This window comes from Misgurnus anguillicaudatus, chromosome 5, assembly GCF_027580225.2.
Source record: "Misgurnus anguillicaudatus chromosome 5, ASM2758022v2, whole genome shotgun sequence".
Taxonomy (NCBI): Eukaryota; Metazoa; Chordata; class Actinopteri; order Cypriniformes; family Cobitidae; genus Misgurnus; species Misgurnus anguillicaudatus.
Window position 1 is genome coordinate 5,094,193 of NC_073341.2, and position 24,576 is coordinate 5,118,768.

General features: G+C 38.0%; 1 long non-coding RNA gene across 1 annotated transcript; it reads left to right on the forward strand.

The window, feature by feature from the left end:
• The first annotated feature begins 12,973 nt into the window (after positions 1 to 12,973).
• LOC141363817 (uncharacterized) lies at positions 12,974 to 23,797 on the forward strand. Its single transcript, XR_012369391.1, has 3 exons — positions 12,974 to 13,092; positions 17,331 to 17,538; positions 23,164 to 23,797. It is a non-coding gene; the product is annotated as an uncharacterized lncRNA (long non-coding RNA).
• Positions 23,798 to 24,576: the final 779 nt, after the last annotated feature.

The following is a 24,576-nucleotide window of genomic DNA, read 5'->3' on the forward strand; positions in this document are numbered from 1 at the left end:
CATTCATTCTCAATTGCATTCGCACCCGTTTCCCTTTTTCTCCTCATTAGCCTCCCTTGATTCCCTGCGTTTTCCCTTGTCCTGTATCAGACCATTTTATTACCGGTTACTGATCACTAGTTTAAGTCTAAATAGTGATAGATTTCTAGTAAGTAACTAGAAAATGCATTTCCAGAGGAACTGCAAAAGTGTGCTTGCTCTGGTGTAGTCACTATTTTGATCAATTTGCTGTTATAGTAATATGTGGAAAAATATAATAAATAGCCTAAGTGTAAGTGACCCTAAAACTTTTCAATGGTAGTACTTAGGCTATTTAATGTTACATAGTTGGACAGAGAAAGTAATATTAAAGCTCTATTTGTAATTGCATAGCAAGCTACATAACGATATATTACAGTGTTTCCCACAGAATTTTTTTTATACTGTGGCGCTGATGACATCACACAATAATTAGCAGATTTGTGACGTATTGATATTTGTCAACATTACCTGTTTGTCTCATGCACTGCAGAGCCTGTTGCACTTCTCATGTTGTTGTCTTATGAGCGTTTTTAATTTTAAATGCAAGTGATTATTGTACAGCGCAGACATTTCAGCGCAAATTCAAAAGTATGAAGGAACTACAGAACGCGCCCGCGCATAACGCACCATAGGGAGGGAGAGAAAACCTGATGTGTGTGTGGGAAAACACTAACCTTTCTGATAATAAACTTATCTTCTCTATCAGTAACATCTGTTGACGTTTGCGTGAAAAGACAAGTACACGGAGGACCGCACATGGAAAACACCGCCAACTTTTACATTTTTCACTCAGTTTCATGTGAGAGAGGCTCTGTTGAGGTTCCAAACGCAGAGAGAGAGAAAGCGCGTGAGCACGAGAGAGGCAAATCAATGTATGGGAAACACTGTATTAGATAGCATACTACTTATATACATATTATTATTCTCATAACGAGATGAGTGTCAGTTGCGTACATGTATCTTTTGCACATTTTTCATCTTTCCTCTTTTTAAATCCGGGATCTTAATTTTTCTCATATGTACTTTAATTTGTGTTGCATTACATCTCCTTTTCTCCCTCCCTATATGGTGTCACCATTGGAAGCTGTGACTTGATAACCCCGCAACTCATTCTCGTACTTCTGAGTGACTGACAGCTCTGCTCTTTGGGCAAACACTCCAAAGTCCCAGTCAGATTCATTAATTGCATAATAACAATGATATGATTTGATATGAGGTAGCCTACAGACGAGCGATTTAAATCCGATCACGCATGTTTTCCTTGCCGAGCGCGGCTCATGGTTGCTTAGCGAACGCTGTTATGTATATTGATTTGAAATATCGGAAATGTGTTTAGAAAACATATTACCGTTATTAAAAAAAATATACCGCAAAATATATTGATATTGAATTATTGTCCAGCCCAATAATCACTCAGAACAGCATGCAAGTCTTTATTTACAACAAATTCAGATTAAATGTACTATAACTACTGCAAGTGTGTCTATATATATTCTGTAGTTTGATAAAAAATTATGCTTAGTATTTCACAATTCTAGCTTAAAGCCTAAAGAGTTTTTGTCTATTTCATTGTCTTATAACACATTAGACACACATCTTCGCCACCTACTGGCGTATTTATGTAAAATAAAGAAATGGTCAATGAACAAATCACTGAATGAATCATTTTGGTGAACGAACTAAAAATTAATGAGTCACTTAGATGAACGACTCAGCACTCTGCTGCCCCATCCCGCACTAACAGGGGCTTAACACACAGCCACACAGAATGCAGCCCCTTCCCCCACTCTGCCAGCAACACCGAACAGCCTGTCTGTAAATAATGCTGGGAAAAAAACTATTATTTTTTATGTTTTTCATCCTCACATTGAAGACCCAAGTACATGTAGAAAGTTTGGTTTCAATACGTGAAAGCATTCCTGAGATATTAACTACTTCCTGTTTTGGTGGCATCAACTCACATTTAGTTTGGGTTGTGATGGGCAAATGCTTCGAAAATCAAAAATCCTTCTAGTAACTTTTGTGAGGCTTGGTCCAAGGATCATGTACATCCAATTTCATGAAGTTCGGACAAAATTTGTGACCTGTGAATCTTTTTTTAGGTTTTCTGTTTAAACCAGTATGGCGGAAGAACGACATGGATCTGTGACGTCATGTTCTCAAGCAACTTAGACCGGCACTGGTGGAACGTTTTAAAGTTTGAACGGGGTCTCTGTGTCAAACGGCCTAGCCGCAGGAGCTGGCCAAAAATTAGGGCGGAATAATAATAATAAGAAAACTTATGAAGAACAATAAGTGTTCTTTTGCAAGCACACTTAATTATTCTGAGCACTCACCTCGTCTTGTCCTGTCCTGAAGAGGATATTTTGATTAGTCTACACTATTTTCCATATTATTCTTTTAAATAGGATGATCCTTAAGGAAACAGCATGGCTTTGCAAAGTATTGGCTTACCAAAGGACACATCTTTTGTAATGCTGGTGCATTAAGCAGTCAAAGGCAGAGGATCCAAGTGCAGAACATTTATTAAGAAAGTAAATCCAAATCACAAACAATATAATCCAGAACGGGAACAGTCAGAAACAGAACAGGAAGCTACACGTTACAAACACATTTAACAACTGCCATACAACTGAGACACTGGGATTATGACTGTTTCTCAATTCCAAGAACGCAAAAAACGGACTTGCATTCTCGTTGAGATCGGTCTTGCTAGGCGACCTTGGAAGAACAACTCAGAAGGTCGCGAGAACACAGAACGCACTTGTGAGAATTGAGAAGTGTGCGATCTTCCTGTTGGTCACCTGACCTCCCCAGATTCAACATTGCAACATTCATAAAGTGCCAAACATACTATTATCTGCATTATTATACATTATTTTATTATTTATTGTGTCATTTTGTAATGGCAAATACGTAAATATTTCAGATACCTTGTCAAGAAATAATAATATAATCTAAAATAAGAAACTCAAGTAAGATTGCAAGTTGTTCTATGCCAATAAAATATACATTTACAGTTTTTATCAATTGCTTAGACTCTACACACAATTCTCAAAACTGCACACACAAAATGCAAAATAGCACATATCTCCTTCAAAATGCAACACTGCATACAAAATGCCACAAACACATGTCATAATGAAGCATTTGCATCAAATGGCAAACACTTTTTTCATAATAATACATTTTTGGATATACCATGTAAACACTGCTGTTCTAAATCTAAAGCTCTTTGGTCTGTCATAGGCTTATAGGCCTATCTACATTTCAATACAATGTTTTACAGTGAAAGTAATCTGATGAGAGGGGTAAGAAGTACACTGCAAACGCCAATGCAATGTAGAAACAGAAAATATTAGTCCAAACATTACTGTTATATACATTAGCATACAACAAAACTATAAACATCTAAACCAAAAGTACATTCTTTACAGTAGAATACAGTAAATTGTGTGTGGGGTCCCGGTCCAGGAATTGCCGGAGGGGGTTTGCAGATTGCCAAAACAGGTAATCTGACCTTTGGCCTATTTATAGGCCTATCTATACTACTGTAAAGTAAAGGAGTGAATGGTTAGTGATCAGTTAAGCATTTAGTGTTTGCACATGTGAGGAGTGTGTCTGTGTGACCTGGTGAATAAGTGTAGCATTTTGAATGATTGTGTTTGGAAAAGGAAAGCAAGTCACTTCCTCATAGATCTTTGTGTTTTAGGTAGAGAATTGTGTAGTGTTTTGAAAAAAGTGTTTTATCCAATTGAAAACTGAGTCAAAGGCTGAGAAATAGCTTATGGTTTTGGAGATTTGGCATGTAGTTTTGCACTTTGAGTCAGAGGTTTAAAAAATCGTGTGACACGAAAAGATTTTGTGTAAGCAATCGTAAAAAACTGTACTATCAAATTTGCCTTTTTTATGTATTTAATACTTAAAATGTTTACAAACAAACGTTTACTTTAACCAGCGTCACAGTAGCTGCGTTTACATGGACATTTGTAATCTGTTTAAATGATCAATCTGAATAAAAATGTTCCATGTAAACACCACAATCGGACTAAAAAGTGCCAATCTGATTAAAAATCTAATCCGCCTGTTAGGGGTGGTTTATATCTTTTGTAATCCAATATAACATGTATACACTTAATCAGATGGATAACTCAAACTGGGACACTCTGCGCATGTGCCATCTTTTCTTTTTTTAATCGTGGTTGGCAAACCCACTGAAAGGCGCATTTCCGCCACCTACAGGACGGGAGTGTGGAGCATATTCACACGTGCAATGACGTAGAATTGCCGTAATGACATGTGACGCAAATAACTGGAGTTTGTTTTGTTGAAGGAAGTCACAAGAAGTGATTGTCTTGTTAATCTTATTCCTATTATCCTTCCAATTTCCCATTAAGTGATACAAGACAGCGTTGTCCGGTCAGTCCATGATTTATTCTCTGATCCACAAACGCGTGTGTTTGGACTCGCGAACGGTCTCCGAAGCACTGCGTGAAGTAAAATACGCTTTACTTGCGGCGGGAAACTCTCCAGGGTAAGTACGATAAGCCACGAGATATTTGTAAATAATAAAATATGGTGAGGAGAGAAGTACTTGCAGCTGCCATTCTGGCAGGAAAGCTGTATCTGGAAGCAGAAGAGAAGGCGTCAAATTTAAGGCTACAGAGAAGAACCAGGATGAGGAGAGAAGACTAGCCAGGAGGCGTTACCTTTTGGCAACCGTCATCATTAATTTAGTAAGCAGATTTGTCATTTGCAACTACCCAGCATCTCTTCTAATGTCCAATCATAAATAAAGTAAAATTGTACTAGGTATTCGAATAACTAAAAGTTAAATGCCCACTAGATGGAAGTAAACACTGTAGTAAAGCAGAGATTCCCAATTTATTTATTTTTTTGTCAGCAGAACCCCTTTGTTTTATATTAAGTCTCCTTGACATTTTAAATTAATGTTTCAATATTTTATAAAACATTTCAATGTTCTTAATTCTCTGCCCATAAGTTAATTATCACAAACCATGATGCAAGTAAACAATATTTTAATTTTTAAAAGCCCTAGTTTGGGGAACCAGTTGTGAAACTGTACTCATGCAACAAATACATATGGATTAAAAGACTCAAGTGATATATAAACATTAAAAAGCATATAGTTAAAAATGTAAAATGAAATTTCAGCATGAAAAAATTGTGTGGTCATTAGGGCTGGGTATCGATTCAGATGTTCCAGATCAATTCGATTTCGATTCACAAGCTATCAAGTCGATTCAATTTTCGTTTACGATTCTCGGGCCTTTTTTATACTCGATTCTTGATTCAACTCAATGAATATAGATTTAATACTATATTTATAAAAAAGAACAGTGAACAAGAAATTAAAAAGAAATTAAAAGCCACAACACTATCGTTGTAGTCTTGTTTGCGAAATCTAAAATGCTTCCATACCTCTGACTTTTTATGTGAAGGTGGCATCAATGTCAACAAAGCACCTGAAACCGCCATTTTAAGCATTGAATGAATGAATGGCTCGCCTCTCGCTCCTTGGTAACATTGCGGCATGCAAAAAAGAGGGTGAAATCTAGTGGAGAAGATTAGTAATTAGATTAACGACAATCTTCCGTTTAATGTTTGCGGAAATACATTTGAAAAAAAAAAGATTTGTGGCCTTTGAGAATCAATTTTGAATCGTCCACGTAAAAAAACGATTAATCAAAAAATCGTTTTTTTTGCCCAGCCCTAGTGGTCATACATAAAACATGATAATTGTCTTTGCAGGAAAAAGCCAACATTCAAAATTACACTCAGCTGAACAGTCAAGTGCCCATCTTACGAGTGTTTTTCTCCGAAGCTGACACAGTGCCTTCACTGAGCCTCAGCAGGGCAACAACTTATATGCTGACTCAGGTGCTACCCAGGAGAAAAGATCACGGCTGGAGCCATGAAATTGAGGTCCTTGTTTTGATTAATCAAAAAATCTATTTCTTTGCCCAGCCCTAGTGGTCATACATACAACATGATAATTGTCTTTGCAGGAAAAAGCCAACATTCAAAATTACATTCAGCTGAACAGTCAAGTGCCCATCTTACGAGTGTTTTGCTCCGAAGCTGACACGGTGCCTTCACTGAGCCTCAGCAGGGCAACAACTGATATGCTGCCTCAGGTGCTACCCAGGAGAAAAGATCACGGCTGGAGCCATGAAATTGAGGTCCTTGTTTTGTTATATTGGCTGGCATGTGATGCATCATACCGTGTGATGGCAGATACATTTACAATGCCAACATCCACAGTCTGCTAGGTTGTGCACAATGTTATCAAGGACATGATGAAAGTCCTCCACAAAATAATTCACTTCCCAGGGCCACAGGAGATGGAGGAGGTCGGAGAAGGCTTTGCCTGCCTGGCTGGACACAACGCATTCAAAAAAGTTGCTGGTGCAATTGACGAATGCCATACACGTATTTGCCCACCTGCTTGGAAAACAAAAGCAGTGTTATATCAACAGAAAGCTGTTCCCATCAATTATTCTTCAAGCAATCAGTGACAGTACTGGGAAATTCCTTGCCATCTACATAGGCAATCCACAATCTGTCCACGATGCTCTGGTCCTCCGAAGGTGCCCAATGTATAAACAATCCCTTTACCCACAAAAGGGCTTCTTACTTCTTGGAGATGGGGCTACCCCTGTCTGCAGCATCCTGTGGCAATAATCATCCCATACAGACAGCCTTTAGCTGGTGAGAATGTCTGATTAGTTTTATTGTTGCTTGTATATTTTTACAAATACAGTGCAACCACCATCTTATTTTTAATTATTATTGCACTCCCAAATACATTAATCCCCAGTTTCACAAACAAGGCTTAAGGCTAGTCCCAGACTAAAATTTTGTTTGAGCGATCTCAACTAGGGATCGACCGATATGGATTTTTTTTTTGCCGATTTTTCCATCAGCCTTAGCCAATGACCAATACAGGCTGCTGATTTTCTTTAGCCGATATTTGGAGCCGATACTGCTTTTGCTCATTCAGTTTACATCATAAAAATGACACAATGATAAAACCAAATGTTACAACTCTCAATTTAAAAAATGAACATTTATTTAACTATATTTAACAAATAGTAAAAACAGGTGAAGTAGAACAAGTAAGAAAATTTAGTGCTGCTGAAAATACTAAGCATAAATAAAATAATTACACTATTGCACACAGTAGCAGCAACCAGGCAGCATAACAAGGGGAACACTTTACTTTATCCATGAAAGTAACCAACTATTTACAACCTATTTAATGCTTAGGTCTAAGTTTTAGTGCACTTAACTTAATCTCTTGTAGAGAAAATGTCTTTCACAAGAAAACAAGGAAAATGTAAACAGCAATACTGATCAAAAAACAACTTAAAAAGAATTCTGAATAACATGCACATTGCCCCACTTCTGTACCTCACACACCCTAGGGCTTTATAATAAATGCGAGGGATAGTTAGTTTGCCTCAGCTCGCTGGAAACGCATAAAACTGAACAAATACTGATTTGTGTTCGGACTTCGGTCAGATAGTAGAGCGCGTGGACGTGAGAGAGGTGCAGTGAGAGAGACATGGATGAGAGAGTGCATGTATCTTTGCGCTTCCAGTGAACGGGAATGTTGACAAATTTACAAAATAACAGTTCTCCGGTAACATAAAAGTCAAGTGGGAACTGCTCGGAACTAAGTGCTTAGCGTCCAATTTCTTAATTTTTTCCGCTGACAAAAATTCCGCGAAATTCCACATCAACAACCATGAACGTATGCAACCATGAACTCCGCTCTCCACAATGATGAGAAACTATCAGCAATGGATACTGATTTTTAGACTTTTACTACTAGCCTACATATATTTATGGAGATGAGAATTATAAACCCACCCTGTCCAACTATGATCCGCTGTTTAGCTGATTACATGACCTGCGTTCGCTTGCGGCATTATGAGCATGCGTCCAAACGTCAGACTGGTGGTCGCTAAATAAAATTCCTACAAATACCATGGAATCAGGGAACAACGTCAGCATTACTTAATCCTATGACCAGTGTTTGTAACAGCTGCCGTTTGCATACGGTTTAGCATAAAAGCTATTTGAAGCTCCCTAAATACAATGGCAGGCAGTATTATAGGCATTTACCATTTGGACCACCAAACTTTCTTAGCTATGGTTGCACGCACAAATAGAGCAACGTGTTTAGACTTTCAACGTATATGGCAATATTTCAGTCAAACAGTTAAAAGATGCTTTGAAGTTTAAAACTTACCAGAGCAGGCTTGCAGCGCTCCACGCTGCTAGTGGGGGGAGGGGCAATGCACGGCCTGCAGGCAGGGTCTCAAGCAACACAGAGCTGCCTGTGGACGCCTGTCTGTAATTAATGCCGGGGAAAAACTATCGGCGAACGCAAGCCGCATATCGGCCAATGCCGATACACCTAAAAACTGCTAAAATCGGCCCGATGTATCGGCCGGCCGATATAAGGCCTAGTAAGGCCTAATACTGGCTTAAGCTAAGCCATGCCTGTGAAATCACGTTAAGGTGAATCAAACATTTTGTTAATAATCAGTTTCTCTTGACCCAAATTGTCACTGGCTATGTTTCTTACTGCCAGGTCGTGTTGAATGTCGCTTTAACAAGCACCATGCAAAAGTTAGTTCCATTATTGAGCGCATGTTTGGAATGCTGGAGGGCTATCTTCCTGAGGGCCCTGGAGATCCGCTTTCTGTTTGCTCCAAAGGTGGTTGCTGTATGCTGTATGTTTCACAACCTTTGTCAGGCAACAAATGACATCCTGGAGGAAGAGCATACTGAGGATGGGGATGAGGATGCAGAAAACACAGATGAGCAAAATGGAAAGCACATCCTGGCCAGACTCGCGGCACAGCTCTCGGCCCCTGAAGAGCTGCCTGTATACCTGCAAGAGCATGATTATATTTAGATGAAGTTAGGCTAAGTAATGGGTGTGACTTATTAAGTGTGGGTGAGTGTGTAGATGTAAACAGTTATACAAATATAATGATTCCTGTCTCTTGCAATAAGTAATTAGGGTTAACTGGGTGGGTGGCAGAAATTAATTTGTCTGATAGCAAATAAACTGTAAATAATTCAAAATAATCATAAATGATTAATAAATTATTCAAGTCATCAGAGTCATCTGAGCTAAATTTTATTAAAGCTTCTCAACAAGCTTCTCAAAAAGAGGAAGATAACGCTCAGCCCTTTCAGTGGCTGCCCTTTCTCTCTCTTTCTCCTTAGCAGCTGCCTGACTTTCCCTCTCTTCATCTCTTTCTGCTTGCTTCCTTAGAAGGTCAACAAGTTCTGATGTCCTCTGTCTCTTCCTGCATGGCTTTTGTGCTGCACTGCCAGGGGCAGAGGAGGAAGAAGCCACTATGCCAACAGCAGTAGCAGACACATTTGCTGCAACTACCAGGGGTGGATTAATAGAATGCTGCCCCTGGAGCACAGCATCCATTTCTGCATACCACTGCCAAGTGGCAGCTGTGACACCTCCTGCCTCTAGCCCTTTCCCTGTTGGTGGGTCCCTCAAATCCTAATAATAATAATAATAATACAAGAAAAATGTATCCCTTCACTGCACTATAAATAAATCACACACACAAATTCAAAAAGGTGGTCTTACCTTATATTTTTCTTTAAGGTTATTCCACTTTTTTTGCCTGCTTGGCCGTGACAGGAATGGCAGTGTTTTTAACAAAAACCCTGAACGGACCAAACATTTAAACAGAAACAGGAAACTATAATGTCAAATTAGACAGCCTGAAATAAATATATTAAAGAAAAATGGTGTTACTTACTCCCAGCCAGACTTTGAAGAGTTCCTTTTTTTCAGTGAAGAGGGCTTCATTCGCTCCTCTCCACTGGATAAGTACTCTCATCTGTTCATTAATCCCCAAGTAAAATAAGAAATAGAATAATTAACAGACTAGCCAAAAATTAATTAAGCATAGGCTATTTTAATGTAGTAAGCGCTGTTTGCAGCTCCAAACATCGCGTTAAAGACAATTTAACGAGTTTACAATTAACGTTACCTCAGGATAGAAACTAGCGTTGCCACCCGTCCTGGTTTTCCCGGGATTGTTCTCTTTTTTGAATCACAGTCCCGGAAAATTTATATTCTTTCCCGGGACACGAATTGTCCCGTTTTTTTGTGAAAATGAACTTTTAAAGCAGAATTTCCTGGTTTCAAATTGCGTTTCCTTCCAATGTTTCTGTGTTCATCCAATCCTGTGTTCGTAACCGGGTACAATAGAACAGGTAACACAGTGGATTGGCCAGGCGTTTACTTTTATTTGATTGGAAGCTCAGCTTATCGCCTAGCAACTACCTATGCTGTCGGTTGGTTGACACACGTCGCATCCACAGATTCCACACACACATCCTGGATGAAATAGTATGAGTTAAGTTGGTAGTCAGCTTTTAAAACGATCAATGGGGTTGGTCAAAGCTGAACTTCAAGTTAGATTAAATTTATGATCATGCTTGGAGTTTAAAGCATTCATTGAGGGACAGCCGAGACTTCTGCAGGCAGCAAAAAGGGATGAGGGATACACATGGAAAAAGAGGTGAGAAATGTCAGTTTTAGGTTGCCCAAATTTACTAAGTTAACAAAAACAAAAAGTTGTTTATAATCTATTATAATACATGTAATCATGTTTTAATTGCTAAAGAATATATCCTATATTTGTACAAATGATTAAATGATTATATTTTATAATAAAATATAATTATGCAGTATATGTTTACACAATGTTTATACAAAAGTGTATTTAATGTATGTATTTAATGTAGAAAGGAGTGCATCTACATCAGGGTGTACATCTACTTCAGGGAAAGCATCTATTCAGGACAAATAGGTAAGAGAGGGAATAGAGTCCTACAACTGTTAACATAGTATATTTGCAAATATTATTGATTCCCCCTCCAAAAAACAAAACCAAAATAAATTTCATCTGAGTGTCCCGGTTTTTCACAAATCAAAGGTGGCAACCCTAATAGAAACTGATGTATTTATTATTAAAGTAATAAATATGACTTGTCAACAACCTCATATATTTCATTTTCTAAATGTATATACATATATATGTACAAGTGCTTTAAGTGGGCCGGAACGCGCCGGTACTCAGTACCGCCACTTCTAAAAATAGCTCTTGAGCGTACCACCACCTCTCCCTGAGCCCAGAACGTGCTTTTAGCGTACCGGAACGCTCATTTGCACCTCTGTTTAAATCAGAGGTTTTAATCCTTTGGCTGCGCTGCCGCTTTTCAGAGCGATCTTCACAATGTACACTTCCTAATTCGTCCCACCGAGAGCAGAGACTAAATTACCCATACACCCTTGAGTTTACAAGTTAAAAGCGCATGCGTCGCCTTTGCTGTCAGTCAGCCTCAACGTGGTGTGGAGAGGTGTGACTCACCATACCCGTCAAGTATCCCGTTTTGGCCGGGAAAGTCCCGTATTTTACCCTTCTTTTTAAAACCTATATTTTTTATATATAATGAGATGATTCATCGATTCACATCGGTGCTCAAATTTAACGGATGCGATGCAAGTTGGCATTTGCATCGCGATGTATCGTTTCTAACATATTTTCATCAGTAAAATTGATATGTTAATGTGTTATAACGTTTGATGCGCTAAACTTCTACTATTTTATATGCATGTTGATTTCTATAAACTTAACACGACGGAGGCAGTTACGGAAGTGCTGCATTGGAAGGCAAGTTCAAGGCACGTGCGAATCAAATGTTTGCTTTGTCTTGCTGTGTCATGTGTCTGATCAATTTTTGAGGCTGCATAGATTTATAGATAACGTTAACTGTTCAGCTCCAGTTAAGTTCCATGCTCGTTCCAATGCAGTTACCAATAGCCTTTATATTTGTAAACACATTTCGTGTTACAGAGAATGAGTGCTTCTAATACGTCTTCTACGTGTTTGTGAAAGTGTCATGCTTTATTCCAAAAGGATTTATTGGTGTTTGAATGGCTCCCATCTGCCAGATATCACCCCACCAATAAAATCCATCACGTACCCCATTATAGTTTAAATAATTAATAACACTAATACAATTCCCATTAGTTAATTTAATAGATGTTATATCCACGTTACATCCTGTTAAATCCAATATATGGATAATAATATGGATATTAAAAGATTGCATTGTGTTATATCAAATTAAAATCGGATTGCATGGCAAAGTAATAGCAATGAATCATATCACATCGTAATAAGGGTAAATCATATTGTATCACATTGATAGCTGCTTCATGTACCTTTTAAAGGTCAAGCTTTTTGTGATCACATTTTTCAAACTTTAGTTGGTATGTAATGTTGCTGTTAGAGCATAAATAATACCTGCAGAATTATAAAGCTCATAGTTCAATGCCAAGTAATATATTTTCTTTAACAGAATTCACCAGCCAGTGAATGACCAATCTATTTTTGCAATTTTTGAATGAGGTCAATATTATAGTTTTTGATTAAATTCCGCCGAGAGGAATACAGCAGTCGCCAGCTAAACTCAAACAGCTCTAGCTAAGCTGCTGTCGAAACACAACCCACTTAAAAAGCTATCCACATTCAGAACTCATTACATATTTCTGAAGGAGGGACTTCATAGAACAAGGAAGACATCAGCCCATTCTTAGGACAGTGAAAACAGCAGTATAGATGTAAATTGTGTAAAAAAAATACAGCATTTTTACACACGAAAGATGAACACATTATATTGCACAATTAAAGCTTCAAAAACACAGAAAAAACAGCATTTGTGTTGCATCGAGATGCATTTCACATATCAGCATCAGTTACTATATAATGCACATCCCTACTATATAATATTATTGTTTTATGTTTTGTTATGGTCGTGATGGATGTTTTAGTTCTAATTAATATTACAATATTTTTTCGATTTTTGCAAATCCAGGACATGCAGATATAAAAGTCATCGGGGCAAGAAAACCAGTCGAACAGTGAGAGTAGGATCTTTGTTCAACAGATCAAAACTCAGCTTGTCGTCATGGCTTACATTCATTTACAGGTGAGTCTATTCAAAGTTTCTTTCAAGGCAAGACGGGTACATTTACAACGTGTCAAAAGTTAACAACAACAACGTTTATGAGTTTATGCAGTGAACTTGTATACTTTTAAGAATTTAGCGTTTAGTCAATTGTTATAAATTCTTATTGCAACTAGGGATGCACCGATATGGAAATTTTGGGCGATACGATAACGATAACTCATTAAATTTGGGGCGATAACCGATATCTATAGGCCGGTAAATATTCATATTATTTTCACAATGAAAAACTCGCAGACCGCAGACATCTTGTCTTTGCGCTAGACTAGCATACTTTTCTTAAGCTCGCAACACGTGTCATCTTCGTGCTATGTCACAGAAAGCACCAATCAAAACTCCACATGGCCAGCAATGAGCAAGTGAAGTGGTTCAACAAACCAAAATAATCCATAATTTATTGGCTTTTATTTATCGGCCTAGTTTTGCTATCAGACCGATAACCGATAATATTAAAAATAAGCAGTTATCGGCCGATAACGATTTGTCTGCCGATATATCGTGCATCCCTAATTGCAACCAATGTAAATCTATGTAAGCTACTTCGATCAGACGGCTTTGTGCTGTTTTTTTTGTATTCATGTATGCTTTATTAATTACAAATGCAAAAGACAAATAGAAAATTACTATCAATGACAACAAAAATAAGTTCAGAGAAAAATTAAACAAACATTTAACAAACTAAATACACGGGGTATTAAAATAAACAAACAGCACCATGGAAAAACAAATAATGGAAAAAATATAGATTTCTAAAACGGACTTTACCAAAGTCAATAGTCCTTTTTGCTTTGCGTCCCTATTTTAATGATCTGAGCGCATTGTCTAAACCGCACGGGGCACAGACAGGGTGTGTCAGAATCCACTTTTGCTAATTTAACAACGGGAAAAATGGTTTGTGCGCCTAGTGCTTTAAAAGCCATTTGATGATTCCCCATTTAGATGGTAGAATTTGTAATGTGAAAAACTAAGCAGAGGAAGAAGACCACCAGTTTTAAGATTGATGTTGGTGTTTGTGTTGTTTTCATTTGTATTAAAATTGTTAGTTTTTTGTATTACAACCTTTTTATAATGATCAAGGACTTTGCTGCCGTACCATGGCTGAAGGAGGAGCAATCATATCATGCGGTGCCCGAAAGTAGTCCCCTGCTATAGCAGTCCACTGCTATTTTAGTTACCAAGGGGACTATTTTCAGGTGCTGCATAATATCATTGCGGAATTATAAATCTTAGGAACCACTGTCATAAGCAACAGTAATACTGTGTTGTGGACTTGTGGAAAGAAACATGTGCATTTTTATGCAACCAAACATACTGTGTTTAAGAGGACAACTAATTATGTTGTAAATAAAAATTCTTGCTAATTTTTTTTATTAAACATAAAGTATAGAACACATTTCTGTGGTACCAGAGCCTCTAACAGCAGTGATGAAATCACTTTACCAACTAATTCAATTCAAATTTATTTACAGTATATAGCACTTTTCACAATTGTTTAATTGTTTCAAAGCAGCTTTACATTAATAGATGCAGGAGAAAACACAGAAAAATTGTAAACCTAAGTAGCAAAGTACAGTGGCTAAGATTAAACCATACTAGCGAGAGTAGTAATAGTATAACACAGGGGTGTCCAATACGTCGATCGCGAAGGCAATGCCGGTAGATTGCACATAAAGTTAACTGTATATGATGCTCCATGAGCATCGGAAAACAGAGGGCGAAATAGGCATTATGAGAGGGGCCAATCACACCAAAAGCTTTTATGGCAGTTGCATGCGCCTTTTTTGAATGATATTCAATGGACAGGGAGCGTTTGCGCGCTGTTTAAGCTATGTTTATGCATGCTGAGCGCCTTGCGGTTTTTGCCGCCGGCCGCAGCACGCGCCTTTTGAAGAAACGCTGAGAGCGCGAAACGCCCGACATCATTCGCGTCTTTCCATTGTCCAATCGAATGAGGGGAGAGGCGGGCCTTATGTTGTGGTAAGGGAAGTTTACAGTTGCTTTGAAGAACCGGACTCCACTCGCTCACTCTCTCCTGTGTTTGTGCACCTCTCATCCTCAAACAAGGTCAGAGCAAGCGCCCTCTTTTTAAAGTTTCTGCTAATATGACAGTTAAAGGAGTAGTCTACTCATTTTCAATATTAAAATATGTTATTACCTTATCTAAGAATTGTTGATACATCCCTCTATCATCTGTGTGCGTGCATGTAAGCGCTGGAGCACGCTGCGACGCTTCGATAGCATTTAGCTTAGCCCCATTCATTCAATGGTACCAATCAGAGATAAAGTTAGAAGTGACCAAACACATCAACGTTTTTCCTATTTAAGACGAGCAGTTATAGGAGCAAGTTTGGTGGTACAAAATAAAACGTAGCGCTTTTCTAAGCGGATTTAAAAGAGGAACTATATTTTATGGCGTAATAGCACTTTTGGGACTACTTTGACTCGCCTGAAAAGTCCGCTCCCCTTCTCCCTCTCATAATGGGAGAGGGAGGGTGTTGCTGCGCCGAGTCGAAGTACTCCCAAAAGTGCTATTACGCCATAAAATATAGTTCCTCTTTTAAATCCGCTTAGAAAAGCGCTACGTTTTATTAGAATGTTAAATGTTTAAAGTTTAATGTCTCTTTCTCGCTGCCCTGCGTAAAACCGCGCCGGTGATGGCATGAAACGCGTGTAGAGTTTGCATAAAAAAAGTTTTTTGTGCTGCATCGGATTTGGAGCGCGTCAAACTCATATAGGCTATAGGCTACTTTTTTCATGTAGGCTTATTTATTTTATTATTTTTACACCAAAGAAAGACGTAATCATCATGTTCTAATCATTTTAATGCTTTTTGCGCATAAACTAAAGCCTTGGGGGGAATTATTTATAAATGAATCAACAGCGCAAATCAAGGAATTAACTTATTTCTCTATTTAAGACAGTCTGGCAGGGCGGTAATAGCGATACAGCAAACACAGAAAAGTTTATAGGATTAGATTTGGAAGTAAGATTATGAAAAAACAGCAATTCGGACTCCTGGCTTTTTTATATAAATTGGGTGCACGCGACATTGCTGTTCGGGGTTACGTTCAAATAATTTTCTTCAAAAGAAATATGCTCTGGCTTTGACTCGATTGTAAGAGGCCTAATTCTGGGTTCGGACTAGGGCTTATTTGACGGGGGGTTGATGTCAGAGCATTGGTTATATGATCTTCGGACGGATCATCAGGCATTAACTTTATTCGTAACGAAAAAGTTGTCAATCGTTCTTTTCCTCTTCTCTTATCATCCGCGGCTACATCCACTCTGTTTATCTGACGGACCAAGGCTACTCACCTCTCTCTCTCTCTCTCTCTCTCTGTCTCGCATGTGCGACCAAATTGGTCGCACTCTCGAGCCCTGCAAACCACAGAGCAGTAATCTAAATGCGATAATACTAGTGTCTGCAAGACAGATTTAATCAAATATGAATTTAAAAACGAATAACACCTTTTGACTAGAGATATATTTCTCCCCATTTTTTTCACCACTTCCTCTATATGTCTTGACCACGACAAAGTACTATCTAATGTTACCCCAAGAAGCTTTATTTCATGCCCCTGCTCAACAGCAACATCATTTAGTACGAAATCCAACCTGGGCCTTGTTTTTAGTGAACATTTGGATCCAAATAATATACTTTTAGTCTTGCCTATATTTAGGACAAGTTTATTATCAATTACCCAATTAGATACCATCTGTAACTCCTTATTGAGAGCTGCAGAAACGTTTTCTAAAGCTGAAGCAGGCATATAAAGTGTTACATCATCCGCATACATAGACACAGAAGCCCCTCCACAGACAATTGGGAGATCATTTGTGAAGATAGAAAAAAGCAATGGTCCTAATGAAGACCCTTGTGGAATCCCACATGCTACAGACCTCACCTCAGAAAAGCTTCCATTAAAATACACCTTCTGAGTCCTATCTGTCAAGTAGCTCTCCACACATGCTAATGCGGATGGGGCAAAACCATAACATTTGAGCTTTCCAAATAACAGACTATGGTCAATTATGTCAAAGGCAGCACTTAAATCTAATAGTACTGCCCCGACAGTATTTTGCTGATCAATTCATAGTAATGTAAGTGCACAGTCTTGGGGTTGCTAGTCTTCGGTCTAGTGTCACAAGATTTTTATTAATGTTTTGATTTTGGTAAGTGATTTTTGCATACTTAACAGGTTCACTCAGGGATTGAGGATCAGACAAATTGACATGATGCAGGATGGGATTGCAAAGAGTTCAAAAACTCTCTCTAAGATGGCTAGTATACTGAGAAAGATTTGCCATTCTGCCATGAAGCGATTCAGAAGAAGAAGTGGACAGTTGATTGGAGATGGACAAGAATTCGCTGTGCTTGATGAAAGCAACTTTCGCCATAAGCGAAAGGTAAATTTAGTATTAATATTAGTATGTAGTAGTTATACTTAATGTGAAAATACAAAAAACATGATTGTATTAGTAAAATATATTTTGTATAGTTGTTTAATTAGGTTTAAGAATCGAAAATCGACTCCAATTATGGAATTGGGTACTTGTATTCCAGTGTGCACATTTTTAAAGAGTGATCATAGCTGTTTTTTCATAAATAAAGCACAGCTATTGACCAATCAGAATCAAGGACTGGAACTAGCCATTTCATAAAGCACCTTTAACAGTTTTGCATTTTACTAAGGCTGCACAATTGATAGATAAAAGTCACTGCCTATATTCAGACTCAGACACACATGCGTTCTTATTCTTAATGATAATGATTTATATGTCTGTTAAGCCTTTGACAAGCATTATAACACTGGAGCATTCAAATTTGTGCTGGCACTGCGAGTGACCCTGAGAGAGCTGATGTCATGTATATAAAAACCTTCATAAATAGTATTTTTAACAAATGATAGTGTTAATTCTGTTATTCAAGTTATCATAGAAGTACTAGGATAAAATGTTCAGATATGACCACTGATATCCACAAAAGAAATAAAAATAAATAGCCTTTTTAAATAAATACATATTATATCATAACATCATTATGCAAATGGGTGAAGTCACCACCTAATTTGTCTTTAAATCATTCAGTGAAGAGATTTGTTTAAAAATGCTGAGTCATCCAGTAATGTAATAAGTTAAGTCTTTATGAGTGTGTCATTAATTCATTAATTTGAGTGATTAAAGGTGCAGTGTGTAAATTTTAGTGGCATCTAGTGGTGAGGTTGCGAATTACAATCAACGGCTTAGTCCACGGCTCACCAATTGCTTTTGAAACACATAGAGAAGCTATGGTAGCCGCCACCGGACAAACATGTCATCGTTGGAGCCAACTTAGTAAAAAAAAAATTGTCCTTTAAGGGCTTCTGTAGAAAAATGGTAGCACAAAATGACGACTTCCATGTAAGGGGACCCTCGGTGTTTGTAAATAAAAAGGTCTCGTTCTAAGGTAGTAAACAAAGAACGATTCATTATGAAAGATCTTTATACACCCCTGATAATATAGTTTTGTATATTATTTTGCATTTCTGTCAAAAGATCCTTCTAAAAATTACACACTGCACCTTTAAATTAAATAATGAACCAGAACTTTTAGTGGTTTACATGTTATTTTGTCTGATGTTTTTTTCTTCGAAATCGTGGGAAGCCATAATGTCTTTTTAAACCAAAGAAACCATGATATAGACCCCTTGCACGTGACGTCACGCTCTACTCGCGCGAATTATGGACGCCATGATGGACGGCGGAAGTGCTATGTTGTAGACGGACGGCAAGCCGAACAAGTACGTGTTTGTGTTCGTTAGGGTCGTTAAATGGTTATTTCGTGTTGCTATGATGCACCTACCATTACAGAAAAGTGGCATAAATACGTTATTTTTACATGAATGTTATTGTTTAATGCTGCAGTGACACCATAAATTTCATAGCTGCCAACTCTTACGCATTCACCGTGAGACCCACGCAATTGACCCCATTCTCACGCCACACATCCATTTTCACGATGTAAGTAGCTAAACCAGTGCTCGCAGTACTGACACTTTTATATTTTAGCGTACCTTCACTGACTTTTGCGTGCCACCTTCTCATGTTGCTGGTACTTTGCTGCAAAGAGTCAAAGAGCATTTCACTTTATGTGGCGCTGCGCAGGAAGTTCGGCAGCGAGGACATCAGAGTACCGCGAGAGCAAGTCGAAATGTTACAAAAGGGTCCGCCTTTAACTTTGCTCTCGCGTTACTCTGATGTCATACGCCGATCAGTCAGCTCCGCACCAGTCGAACACACAAAGCGTCAAGGTTAAAAGGATGAAAAGCATAGACCTGCCCGGATTCCACGCACGCAGATACCCTCAGAAAACTGCCAGTTTAATCAACCATCACTCGCGTGTGCATGTTTGCAAGCAGTACAAGCCTGCGTGATGTTTGCGGTGACAGGTTTTAATAAAAGAGAAAAAAGTCAATTGATATTTGATCTATAAACAATAATATATACGAAATATAATTATATGGTCTTGACATACACATTATCTGTTGCTTTAGTTTAATATTAAACTACTAATTTGGTTTATTTGATTGTGACAGTCCCTCTATCACCAATCACAAATCATCACTTTACGCTTCTCTTTCTCAGTGAATAAACTGAATCAAAGCTGCTGTTATCTGCAGTTATACATTTTACAGAGACCAGTAGCCTATTTATTAGATTTTAACTGAACTTTTTTTGGCACTTTTATCAGAAGGAAAGCATAATAGAAGTGTATAAAATAATAGTAAAGACTCTAATCCCAGGCATTTAAACTCAGTAAAAGCTTTTATTTCAATTTAATTTCTAAAATATGATTCGATTTGTATTGTGAACCATTTTAACGCAGTCTTTCCCAACTATTTAACACAGAAATAGCTAAAATCCACACTATTATCAATTGGCAAATGGTTAGGACTTATATAAAAAATTATTACCACAAACCCCCACCCCCCAAAAAAAATCTCACTCCAAGGTGAACTCAGAAGTTGCCAGCTCTGCAGACTTTTAAAAGCCTTAAGATCAGCACCAGTGTATGGGGATATCCCGTTTACCACATAGTGGTACAAATCATGCGGGCTGAAGTCGGGCAGACTCGCCGTTTAATGAGGTCCGTGAAAATTGAAGGAGGAAGAAGGTAAGGGTCGGTATCCAGTCCCGCTATCTCTAACTTCTCTAAATAGCGCTTTTTGTGAGGACCTACCAAATGCCCTACCTCGCCCGATAACGGCACAACAACTTTCTTAATATAAGAAGCCATGTATTTTAGTGTAATATATATTTAAACTGTTTAAAACTAATCAAAAATCCTGCTCGTCTATTACTAATCAACCTAGTGCATCAGTGATTTTGCCGTCCAGCATGGCGTCGTCACGTGGTTTAGGTCACGTGTTTGCAAAGGGTCTATAGAGCTGAAGAAAAAATTAAAAGTTCAATGCTCACTTCAGTTTTTCTAGATTTATATGTTTAGGTAAACCGGTAATGTTTGTTTTAAACTACTGACAATATTTCTGCCAAATTCTTAATAAAAAATATGTTTTTATTTGCATTGTTTACCAGAAATTGAAATGGGGAAAACATGGTCAAAATAACAGAAAATAAGATGCAGTGCTTTCCGATCTTTAATACTGGAGTGCAAACTAGTTAAATTTCTCAACAAAAAATAATAATGACTTTGTCACTCCAGAGGTTTGCTTTTGTTGAAATTCAACGGACACTGGACTGAAATGGTCACAATACATCTAGGTATGATGATTAAAGGCAAAACTGGAGTGGTATCTTAATTCTTTCCGCGGCTTTATAAACGGTTTCATCGGACGCACGTGATGCACGTCTGGATCCGAACCTTACTTCCGGTTTCGTTTTTTTTTTAATGGTCTGACTAGTTGCTAAACTGATCTCTTGAACAAATGCCTCGTCGAGAATAACAAATGTTTTGGTTTCCTAGGTAATCGATGTGTTGTTTTTTGCTTGTTATATAAATAAACTACGTTTAAAGAACTTTGTTGTTATTTATTCTTAGCGGAGTTTACCGGAAGTTACGTGCGGAACGTGACAGACGCTTGTTTATGTTGTTACTGCTGAAACGGTCTATAATTCAATCTAGAATCAAGCAGCTCTATAGTAGGGCTGCACAATAAATCAAATTTGACTGTCATGTGCATCTCGTCAGTAAAGCCGGTTCCTTTATTAGTAGTAAATTGCCATCAGCTGCTTTCAGGTGGAGCGACATTTACTACACAATGGCTGCATCCGAAAACTAAGGCAGTGACTTGTTGCCTCGCTGCCTCAGGAGGCAATGACTTTGGAGGCATGAAGGTAGCTCAGAGAAATGTTTTCTGACACACTTAATAGGCAGCGTGTTTGAAATATAAACAGAGAGTGCCTTTGTGATAACTAATCACACATTTGAAAACTTTAATACTAATTTCTCGCTAGAAATGCAATTAAAAAGGTGTGAAAAGTGAAAATCTACCTTTATTTACACTAAATTGATGCTCCAGTCACTTTCTTGGCCGCCATTTTATTTTTCCGAACTCGACCAGGCTCGACCAATCACATTCTCATTGTACACCCATGCATAGAATTGTGGGAAGGACAATGGAGGTGTCTCAGGAGACAGGAAGTAAAAAAAAAACATTGGATTTGGACATGACTTGATGCCTTCCTGCCTTGGAATGCTGCCTCAGAGGGCAGCATTTTAGAGTTTTCAGACGCAGCAAAAGCCATAGTTCACTGACAATCAAGGCACTTTCACATTAATTATCACAGACGTATCGCCTGCAATATGTATGCAATATGGCCCAGCTTGTATGGGGCATCTGAAAGCAACTGATTGCATTTTACTACTAATCAAGGAACTGGCTTTACTGACGAGATGTGCATGAGTAATGCATGTGATTTATCGTGAAGCCCTACTCTATAGTATCCATACTCTTAAATAAAACATTGTCATTCTGAAAGAGACCACTTATCAGGATAGAAATGTGATAATTTAAAGGTAGGGTAACACATTTTGAAAAATGCTAACGGTAGCCGCCTAGCAATGAAATCCCGATCCCACCCTCAAGTCAAATCGCCATCCAAAGTCACGCCTCTTTCAAAACACATGAACACGCACAGATCAGACAGTCACATCTCATGTCTCATTCAGCAGTGAGAAAACTTTGCAGTACAAAGTTGAATAACACTTCCAAAATAACCAAACAACTGGTTTACATCAGAATTAGTTTAAGCACACGTTCGGTTGTGTAGACGTAGTAACTATATCGATTTACGCTAATCCGTAAACGAACACAAATTTCATAAGGAACACAATGTTTCATCAAAGTAGAATATCTGAATCCATCTCAATACAAACATATCGCGTACCTACCTTACCAAAATAAACTGTGCAACGACTCTTTCAGACCCTTTGCAGCTCCTGCAGCTGTTTCATCTCGTGGTAAAGCAGTAAAGTTACAGATGTTCATTTGGGTTTTTGCTCTTGCTGATCCAGGCAGTTTTTGCTGTTGTTGTTATAAAAGATGCCTTTAGTTTTGTGCCTCCTGTGTAGGTTGTCAATTTAGCAGAAAAGTTTGCTGTTCTCACTGTTTACAGGCAGGGGGTGAGCGCACGTGAACGCGCCGATGACGTATGTTGTCTGCGTGGACTCGCTGCGCGGTTGGCATTCAAATTACGCTTACGTATGAGGGACAAAAATGGAAACGTGCGTTCGGACTGAAATCTATGATTTGTTGAAAATTTTTTGGTCCTATGCCTTTCACAGATAACATAAATTTCTACAAATACATTTAAACAACTTAACACAGTGATTGCTATCAGGATGTAAGGAGACTTTTAACCAGCATAACAAAAAATGTTTCAGGATCAAATCTGTTACCCTACCTTTAATAGACTAAGGGGATGAATGGACTTCCCACAGCATAATGGAGCCACAGATTAATTTGTTAACTATGTATGTAAGTGTTTATTTTTGCCTCTGTCTGTATTTAAATACATATTTTACTTTTACAGTATGGACGAGGGAGAGCTGCAACAAAATGGAGACGAAAGAAATGGGTGTTTGGTATTCTAGGTGTGAGGGACAAATCCCGGCACCCAGTTTTGAAACTAGTAAAAAGAAGATCAAGACTTCACCTTGTCCCCATAATTGTAAAACATGTGCTTCCAGGCAGTACAATTATTTCTGATGAATGGAGAGCCTATAGAGGGGCTTTGGCCAATATGGGTTACAGACATTTTACAGTAAACCACTCCCAATGGTTTGTAGACCCTCATAGTGGAGCCCATACACAACACATTGAAAGAGCATGGTTGACATATAAAGCAAACATATGGAGATTACGAGGCAACAGGACAGAAAAGATGCTTAAAGAACACCTCTCCCTTATAGAGTGGACTCACTGGCTTGGTCAGAAACATAAGCAGGGTCCCCTTGGACGCTTGATAAAAGATATTCGCACTCAATTTCCTGTTTAGGGGACAACCTGATGAACATTTTATGTAGATTAAAAGTGTTCCAAAGAGTTCTATGGTGTTTCTAAAAAAATTAAAGATGTATTTTGAATTTTGTGCTTATTTCAACCTAAGGGATTTTTTCAAATAATTCAATCTTAGAAAATCATACTGGTGTTTGGCTATTGTGATGCTAAATAAAGACCTTTGTGGATGTTGTTCTTGTAAGTCACTTCTTTTAAGTCACTTTGGATAAAAGTTAATGTTAACACAATACCTAATGAATTAGTTGTGCACAGTATTACTAACTCACCCGTAACTACTCATGAACAAACATGAACTCATGACTTGTTAATGTATCATTATGTTGTGACTTTACATCCGTAACTACTCATGAACAAACATGAACTCATGACTTGTAAATGTATCATTATGTTGTGACTTTACTAGAAGGGGCACATCATTACTAACTCATCCGTAACTACTCATGAACAAACATGAACTCATGACTTGTAAATGTATCATTATGTTGTGACTTTACTTGAAGGGGCACATCATTACTAACTCATCCGTAACTACTCATGAACAAACATGAACTCATAACTTGTTTATGTATTATTACATCATTGTTTGAAGGGGCAAATGATTATAAAAGTATTATCAACTACTCGGCTCATCTAAATCATGTATTATTTAGTGCCATTTGGTGGTTTGTCAAGTTAAAGAGCAGAGTTGTGCCTACGTTTAGACGTTTACTATTATGATCCTGTATAAAGACATGAGACTGATCAATGACACCATAAACCAGTATACAGAAGAAAAATATCATATATAGATGGTTTCATTGGATGCACATGCGTTGTCACGGTTACGGTCTCTATTTAATGGTCTGGCTAGTGACTAAACTGAACTCTGTAACAAAACCTCATCAAAAAATTAATGTTTTTGTTTCTTAAAGACGAGGGGAGATGG